This window comes from Callorhinchus milii, unplaced genomic scaffold (genome assembly GCF_018977255.1).
Source record: "Callorhinchus milii isolate IMCB2004 unplaced genomic scaffold, IMCB_Cmil_1.0 Scaffold22, whole genome shotgun sequence".
NCBI lineage: Eukaryota > Metazoa > Chordata > Chondrichthyes > Chimaeriformes > Callorhinchidae > Callorhinchus > Callorhinchus milii.
Genome location: NW_024704763.1, coordinates 8,793,099 through 8,802,659, shown reverse-complemented (window position 1 = coordinate 8,802,659; position 9,561 = coordinate 8,793,099). Strand labels below are relative to the sequence as shown.

Below are 9,561 nucleotides of genomic sequence, written 5' to 3'. Positions count from 1 at the left end.
TTCAGGACTTTCCTGCATGGTCAAGCCTTGTCCAGTCAGCGCTGATCTCGAGTCAACTGCAGAGGCAAGGAGACTGTGGACCACCTCTTCTTGGAGTGTTGGTACGGGAAGGTGGTTTGGGAACAAATGGAATAGCTGCTCTCGCACTTTGTCCCTGGGTCCCTGCCATCACGGCACTCGGTGCTGTACGGCCTCTTCCCGGGGACACACAGCGAGACCCACATTGAGTGCGCCTGGAGGTTCATAAACTCGGTGAAGGGGGCCCTTTGGCTCCCAAAACCAGGTGTTCTGAGTATGCATTGAGGGATAAGCTGAAGCTCGGCTCAACAGTGCAAAGGCCAGATGGGGCCTGACCCCAGCTGGAGCTGCTCCTGTGCTCACCGCGCCCTCATCGGCATCACATCCCCACCTGCCAGGACCCCTACCTAGGGCGGGGGGAGGAGGTGGGGTGGAGATATTGGGGCTGCTCAATGGGTAATCCACCAACACACCCAAAACTGTAAATAAATGTGTGTAACCCAACCCTGTAAATGTAGAGGGACGCTCGAGATGTAACGAAGAGAGTCCCAAAAATATATGTATGTCTGCCTGCTTCCCCCCCAAACATAAAGGGGGAGCAGGAGGGATTTAGGTAAAGTCTCACCGTCCGTGAAATGACGGCAGAGCCTGGACTAGCCACCCGAGTAACTGCTCCCTGTTGCTAAAGGGCACAGAGCCCCGGCAGGTGGTGACGAGGCTGGGACTGGTTGGGTATATAGTGCATGTGTATGGGTTTGTGTTTGCGAGGTTTCCGGGCGTGTGTTTGAGTAAACACAGTTGCGTACGGTGTACATCAGGGCGCCATCCGAAAGCGGCAAGTGGGCTTTATCAGGGTGTGTGGGCGCGCACAAGGATGTAGTGCACACAGGGGAGATTCCCACCTGTCTTGAAGGGAGCATCCCNAAAAAATGTGTGCACATTCTGTATCCTGCCCACACTCTCCACGAAGGGGTGGGGAAGGGACAAAATGTTGCATCTTCTTTTCTGTAACGGGTTTGATACTGTCTGAGATAAGTGTAAATATATATCAACACATGTACATATATATTTATATATAATTTGTTCAAAAAAATCTGTTCCTATCAGTTTAATATCTGATCAGTGCCCGATCTGAGGACCATATATTGAATTGATTGGAACAGGGAGATGGAATAGGGGCTTGGTCCCTCCACTCCACACATGGACCTGGTATTGCAGGGTTTCCAGGCACACAGCACTCCTTCTTCAGATCTCAATCAATGAGGCATAGACAAATCCTCACTCAACTCCCACACTGAGCAGCTGCTGTGGGATGGTGTGGGGCTTGCTTGGTGTGTGTGTGTGTGGTTGGTTGCTCACCCAGAAAACACACAGGGCACTTTACGCTGTTTACGGTGTGAAGCACTTTGAGATGTGTGGATGACATAAGGAGCTTATATTTATATACGAGTTTAGAAGGTTGAGTTGTCATCTAATTGAGTTTTTTTTAAATAGTAAAGGGATTCGATAGGGTAGCTACAGAGAAGTTGGACAGGAAACATAAGGCAATTTCTCAGTCCCTGTTGTTGTTGATAGTAGTAGGTAATAATAATCTTTGCATTTGATATAGTGCCTTATCACGTCTTTGAGTCATCTCAAAGCGCTTCACTGAGTATACTGTAAAGTGAATTGACTGTTTTTGTGGGCGAAAAGGACAGCCAATTGCACACAGCAGCGTCCCACAAACAGTCGTGGATTGAGTGACCAATATTGTGTGTAATAGTTGCCATCTAGGGTCCGTGCAACCCACTGGAGTCTGATCAGATGACAAGAATGGGGAGCACAGCTATCACGGACCACAGTCACTGAAGGGTTCCTCATTATGGGGAGCAAGATCTGTGCACAATGAAGGTTTTAAAGCCACCTCTAACACATCAGTGTACAAAATGAAGCACTAACAAAGGACACACACTAACAGAAGTACAAGTGCTGATTTTTAGACACACCGACCTTTGAATGAGGCATTTCATAGAATCATACAGCACAGAAGGAGTCCTGTAGCTCAGTGCTTAGAGCACTCACTTTGCAAGTGAGAGACCTGAGTTCAATTCCAGGCAGAGGGCGAAACCTTGGGCAAGTTTCCTTACTCCACACAGAGCCTAATAATAATCCCTCCAAAACCAAAAATAAATTGGTCATTTTCAATCTACGACTGTGTGTGGGACGCTGCTGTGCGCAATTGGCTGCCGCGTTCGCCCACAAATATAGTCAATTCACTTTACAGTATATTCTGTGAAGGGCTTTGGGATATCTAGAAGACGTGAAAAGTGCTATATCAAATGCAAGGATTATTATTATTCGGTCCTTCGTGTCTGCACTGGCTCTTTACAAAGAAATGCCAAATCAATCCCATTCCCCCGTTCTCTCCCCATAACTCTGCAAACGTCCTCCCCAAATAATCAGCTAAAGTGCGGTTCTGTCTGCCGGTTCAGGTAGACGTTAAAGATACTATGGCACTACAACAACAACAACAACAAGATTCCATTTATAAAGCGCCTTTCACATCAGGAGGACGTCCCAAGGCGCTGCACAGTTGGGTCATGACCCGAGCAGGGGGGAAATGGTCAGGGTGAGGGGAGGGAAGGAGGGAGGGAGCGAGGAGGAGGAAGAGAGTCGAGAGGGGAGCTGAAGGCACGGTCAAAGAGAAAGGTTTTGAGACTGGCCTTGAAGGAGGAAAGGGAGGAGGCGGCGAAGGCACTGGGGATGGAGTTCCAGAGCCTGGGGGCTGAGAGGCTGAAGGCCCGACCACCGATGGTAGGGCGGTTGGGGCGGGGACGTGGAGCAGACCAGAGCCAGAGGAACGGAGGGTACGGGCAGGTAGGTAGGGGGATAGTAGGTGAGAGGTAGGAGGGAGCAAGGCCGTGGATGGCCTTGTAGGTGAGGATGAGGATCTTGAAATCAATCCTCTGGGGGATGGGGAGCCAGTGGAGGCGAGCGAGGGTGGGAGTGATGTGGTCCCGAAGCCTGGTGCTACTTGAAAAGAGAAAAAAGAGAAAAGAGAAGGGAGTTTCTCTCTCCTAGGATTCTGGCCAACAATCCCTCAAATAAATGTGGTCATTCACTTCAGGGCTGTTTGTGGGACACTTATGTGCAAATTTCTGCTGTGTTTGCCTACATTATACAGTCACTGGCCTTTATAGTAAATCATATGAAGCACTTTGAACCACCCTTCCAACATGAAAGGTTATATTAAAGGCAAGGATTATTTTTTTTAAAAAAATGATATAAGAATATCTTAAGTCTTAAATCTAAGAATATGTTATTAGATATTCTTAGACTGCCTTAATACACAGTTAATCTCCTGAGCCTATTACTGCCCTATGCCCAAGAATTTACTGCAAAGGTAACAGAGCGAAAGGTTATGAAGATTATTTGCAAATTAAATTACGTAAACATGTCGTAACAAAATCCCATTGCACATTTTACCACCGTCACCTAGTCAGATTAGCCCGACAATTGCTGTCTGTATACCTGTCCCCTTGGAATAAGTGAACTTCAGCAAAGTTACTGGAAACTTGGATAGCTTTATTGAGGTTTGCCTTTGGCACTCTGAACATTGCTATTACTGTACTGACCTAGTGCAGGATGGTATTAATAGCCTACCTATTGCCTGAGAATAGCATGGAGGAACCAGCTACAATGCAAAAATCCAACCCAATCCAGTGACCACAATTGCTGGTGAAACCCAGTCCACATGGATGTGAACACTGATTACTATTGAGTATAGGAGACATTTGGCCTGAAACCGTTTAATGAAATGGTGTGTAAATGAACATGGCATTTGTAAGCAGGGATATACTGTGAGAAGACTTTTGACCTTACCCCCTAACCCCTGATAAAGTAGGCAAGGCACAAGCCACAGGTTTAGCTGTCTACCCATTAACACTGCATGTCAATTTGTTTTGAACAAAGCTGGGTGTCTGAAACGTAACCGTATTTAACCCAATCCAAACCAGACAGTTCCACATATGTATGCCACCCACCCACAGTCATTTCCTTGTGTCTAATGCAACATACACTCTCCCTGAGGGATTCATCTGCTTAACTAATTCCAAAGAGTGGTAGGCGCAGGTCGGTGAGCGGAGGCTTGGGGACCACATTCTGTTGGTGTACAGTGAAATTCGGCTAACTGAATATCAGATAATTGAATAATTCAGGTTATCGAATAGAATTTAGAAATCCCAAGCCATGTCAAATTTAAGGATATGGATCAGCTAATTGATACTGTATACGAATATCTCAGTTTATTACATAATTTTCCTGTGACCATTCCTATACAATTAATTAATCCGAGTCAGAATAAATGCATAGACCCAAATCACTATAGTTTGTAATACAAAGCTGTAGTCTCAGTAAAGCCTACATTAGGATTGCTCAGTTTTTTTTAAATGAAGCAACAAATTTCTGGAAAATGAGTTTTGTGTAAACGATGCTTGTTTTGCTACCGTTGCTTTTGCTGTATGTAAATGCACATCATACTGGCATTGAGATTTGACCCATCTGAATTCAAGTCTGGTTAAATGAATAGTCCGGTTTAATGAATCATTGACTGTCAAATTAAGAATACAATTAACCAAATTTCACTGTACTGCAAAAATGGAATAGCTTGCCGTTGAGAGCATTGCCATAGGATGTGTGTATATGAATTTAAACGTTACTTTCTGTTTAGTGGATTTCAGTGATATTGATTAATAAACTGGCAAGCTTCCCGCTGCGTGTCCAGCTAGTCTCAGCCTGCCCATTAGAACTATAACTTGCTTTTATATAACGCCTTTCACGCGGGGTAGTGTCCCGGAGCACTTTACTGTACACTGTAATTAAAAAAACGTGACTGAATGGCTGTTGTTCACTGAGCAGTGGGAGCGGCCAGGGTTGAAAGCTGCAGAAGGCAGTAGGGTGGGGCGAGGTTGTGAACAACAAGAAGATTATGTCGGGAGGACATCCCAAGGCGCTAAAGGGATTTAAACAGGACGACGAGGATCTTGAATTTGGAAAACAGGAACCAAGGTCCTATTCATGGCAATAAACTGATGTTCCTATATTAACAAAATGGCTGCGCAATGGATGAGCAACTTTCAGAGGACAGGAAAGTTACATTTTATTGGTAACCAGAGCCTCTTACAGTAGTTATTTCAGCACTACTAGTGAAACTATGAACGTCACACTAGATTAACTGATGCAACCAAATTGCATGTGCAGTATTTAAAGACTGCACAGATAATCTCAACACATATTCATCTATCACAAAGCAATTTTTACACTTTAATACCTACTCCTTCAAAACCACATATATGCAAAATGACCATTACTTCTCGTATCTGTTAACAGCAGAGTTGAAACGTAGCCCTGTTTGAAGGTTTGATTAGATTAAGCAGCACATTGCTGTGGTGCCCTGTGTAGTGTTACACTCTGATATGGTGAATTTGGCAGGTCAACTCAATGTTTGCAGCCACACTACTCCATGACCTCACCATTGGCAAGTAATTATAGTCAAATATCACTGGACGAGGCACCAAGGATTACACAGGGGATAAATAGATACATCTGGTGGTCAGAACACTTTTCTGGACCCGAGGGAATATGTTGACGTCAATAGCATATATTTTGTTCCTCTATTACAAGTGTGACTTTTTTTGGAACGTGAAACTGCATGATAACTTCTTGTTGATGATGCAAGTTATTAATATCTTTTTTTAAAATAAGTATCAGGAGACATCAAGTCATTGGAACTGCCGAGGATGGGTGGCAGAGTAGATTAACACTTTTTCTTTCACTTTGTGTGTTGGGTTTGATCACACCCAAACTGGCTGGTAAAACTCTTCCAGCGTGAAAGGAATTTGGGCAGATTGTAAACTAGAGACTTATTTATAATGGGCACAAGCCCACAGCACTCATCAGTCTACAAATTCACTCAATAAGGAACGGCTCTGTGGGAAAAGAGAATGTCACATAAAAAACAGTGCTCGTGTTGCCTCTCAAAGCTCTCCAGTCAGTCCCACTCCCTCATACGCCGATACATTTCTCCTTTTTGGACATGGTATCAAATTATGTCATAAAAGTTAGAATTTGGTCTGGAGTATGGTTCCAAGTGAGGAAGTGCACTAATTGCACCAACTGTTAAGATTAATATCAAACCGGTAAGCTTGTTTAAAGTAGGTCAGGCTGTAGGTACACTGAATCACACGGTTCCCCTGGTTAACTCAGACACACTTCACATGGTGGCCTTTGCAGGTTCACACAAGTAACTAATTTCCTGCAGATTGCAATATAAACTGCTTGTTTGCAGTCACTAATAATGACTGGGTAGAGGTAATGGATACCTTAGAAACAATTACAAGGCAGTGGAGTTCTGTAGCTTAGAACACTCGCTTTGCAAGTGAGAGGATCAGGGTTTGAATTCCGGCAGGGCGAAACGTTAGCCAGATTTCCTTACTCCACAAAACTCTGTTTACCAAGCAGTAAGTAGGTACCCAGTTGTTAAGTTGATCGCTTTTCTGGGAGTAATAATCCCTTTAAAATAAAAATAAATTGGTCACTCAATCCACGCCTGTTTGTGGGACACTGCTGTGCCCAATTTCGCCCACATATTCAATCAATCAGTCGATCCACTTTACATTATATTCTGTGAAGTGCTTTAAGATGTCTCAAAGATGTGATAATGTGCTGTATCAAATGTAAGTATTATTATTATATCCAATCGAGCTGCTGTCCTGATACACAAAATCATATGGCAATTCAGCTCTGGTTTAGATTCAACAATGGAAGTCATATCTTAGTTAATTTCAATTAGTTTCAAACATTGATGTGCAATGTCCTTATTGAAGGATGAAATGAGGATATTCCGTTCTACTTGCAAAATTTAGTGACTGTTGATCTGGACTGGCTTATTCTGCTCAATGCAATGATTTTCTATTTCTATTTATAAATGAATCTATACTGATCTATAATTTAAATTATTAAGCACAGGGAAAACTTGTCAACTGAGCAATTAATTTGCTGTTTATAGAAAATTTGACATGGACTATGATGTAATAAATAATAGCTGATTACAAGACCCTCAAATGTATGCACTAGTTTATTCTATATGTACAGAACTGAATGTCTCAACTAAAACAAACATTTCTGGAACTGTGTTTTCTGAACTCAATAGTACACTTCAATAAAACCATTTTAACTGGAAATACAGTAGATGATTACTCAGTCAATAGGAAGAGACTTAATTTTTGATTCAAAACGCAAATGGGATTTTTGATTACTTGACTGACTACGCAAAAGCATGCAGTCAGATAATTACGTACACTAGCGAGTTATACTAGCAAGTTGGCGAGACTGAACTATAGGGTAGCACTTTGTTTCTGTGTGAGATGTTATATATAAAAAAAGAACTTTCCGTTACTGGGTTCCCAAAACACTGAGTGACATTGCACTCACACACAGGGAAACAGCATTTGCAAGCACTTAGGATCCTACAGGGTGAACATTTAATTTTCTACTTCGCTACTACATCCCAGAAGAGATAGACACAAGAGAGAATTGCATTGGAATTTTCACCATCAGTTGCACAATCCCATTCTATCTAATGTTTGCATTACTAATGAGCTCATACAACTATTTGCACTGTTCCACACGCGGAAACTAAAACATTCGGGTGAGGGGAGGGAAAGATGAGAATCGAGCATTCCCACAAAATCTGGGTCATATTAATAATAATTCTTGCATTTGATATAGCACCTTATCACATTTTCAAGATGTCTCCAAGCACTTCCAAGCACTATATTTTACATACTGTAAAACAGTGACTGTATTTTGTGGATGAAACACAGCAGCCAATTGCACCCAGCAGGGTCCCAGTTATGGATTGATTGACCAAATTATTATAGTTTTTTTGAAGGGATAATTATTACCCCTGGAAAGTGATCCAATTGACTAACAAGAGGTTCTTACTTACTGCTAGGTAAACAGAGGCTCTGACCACGATGCTACAAGACTCCACATGGAGGATGGGGAAAGTTTTCTTAAGATCCCCAAGTTTGTACATTGCAGCCCTCAGACATTTGGGGCAGTTCACTGCACGGGAAATTTCATATTCCAATATGGACTCTCTCAAAAACCCTTAGGGAATTTTCTGGTATAACTTATGTTAACATGAGGAAGGAACAGGTATGGAGTAGATTTGTGTCAGAAACACACATTCCTCGAGAGAGAATATGAAACCTAAAGGAACAGTAATTTAAAAAGTATACATTTTGTGGTCTAATTGTATATAACCTTTTAAACAATCAATAACTTCCATCCAAAAGATCAGAGGACTTCTCTATCATTGGGAAGCTATATCCAATACCTTGCCGCTACTCTCTTGGGAGTAAATCAAAGCCCTCTCAATGGTTTGGCTGTAGTGCCTGAAGATATTTTTTGTAAAATGTTGTCTCCTTTTGTGCTTTTCTCTGAAACTGCCACCTATTTGGGTTGTCACCTTTAACTCCATTTCTACTGGTATTCAATCCAATGTATAAAGAGCGGTCAATTACTGAACTAAATCAGCAAACTACAAGTTATTAGAAGTCTACTTACTCCTCATCACACAAAGCCCACAATATTTTTCTAGCCCATCAACAATTTAACAGACTGACCTTTAAAATGTCACCGAGGCTGGAATGAAAATAAACTGGTGCTAATCCAGCCCTGGAAGCAGACACTCGCACCAATCCAGCAATTAAAGACAGTTAATCAATCAAATTTATATTGTAGCAAGTCAGTCTCAATTTATTCATACATGACTGAACTGTATAACATTGGAATAGAAGCCTGTTCACCCCAATGATATTGAATGAGTTAACCCAGTCTGACTATAGGATAGTGGTGGAAGTTCAAAGATCATTGAATAGGTCACTTTCACCAGATAGGGAATCACCAATTTGAGGTAATGTTTTTACCACATTTATTCTACAAATTGAGATTGCTGATTACAGTGCAGACGAGGGACACTCACCTATTAAATCTTGTCACATCTCATAGATGTATACTTGACATCTTCAGTCACATGACAGAGCACAAAACCCTTTTGTCATTTGTTAAGAATTAACAGGATTACTGATTAAAATGTGAAAGCTGGAAAAGTAAGAAAAAATTACAATACTTATCTCCCCTGCACAAAAATTACTTTACAGTAAATCCTGCAAAGCACGTTAAGCACCTCCCCCTGAAGTAAAAAATACTGTCCATCCAAAGATTTTTTTTATCTCAAACATTTGGCCCATTATGTCTATCCTGCGGTTCACTCTATGACTAGAGCACACATCCTTAAATATTATGAACTTAATTTGATTTTAAGTGGCATTTAATGATTTATTCTACTGAATTGTTAATTTATTGCACTGTTTGGTAGAAAACGTTACTTCTGAATGTCGAGGGCATCAAATATGTTCATAGGGCAAAACCGAGATGGTTGAAAGAAGATAAATGTGCCCTCATTGATTAAAGCGCTGCTGCTCATTCTAAGCTTAC

The 9,561-nt window shown here is 41.8% G+C and overlaps 1 non-coding gene across 1 annotated transcript; it reads left to right on the top strand.

Moving 5' to 3' along the window:
• The first annotated feature begins 1,079 nt into the window (after positions 1 to 1,079).
• LOC121850594 lies at positions 1,080 to 1,261 on the top strand. The gene has a single exon (XR_006085675.1). It is a non-coding gene; the product is annotated as a U2 spliceosomal RNA (small nuclear RNA).
• Positions 1,262 to 9,561: the final 8,300 nt, after the last annotated feature.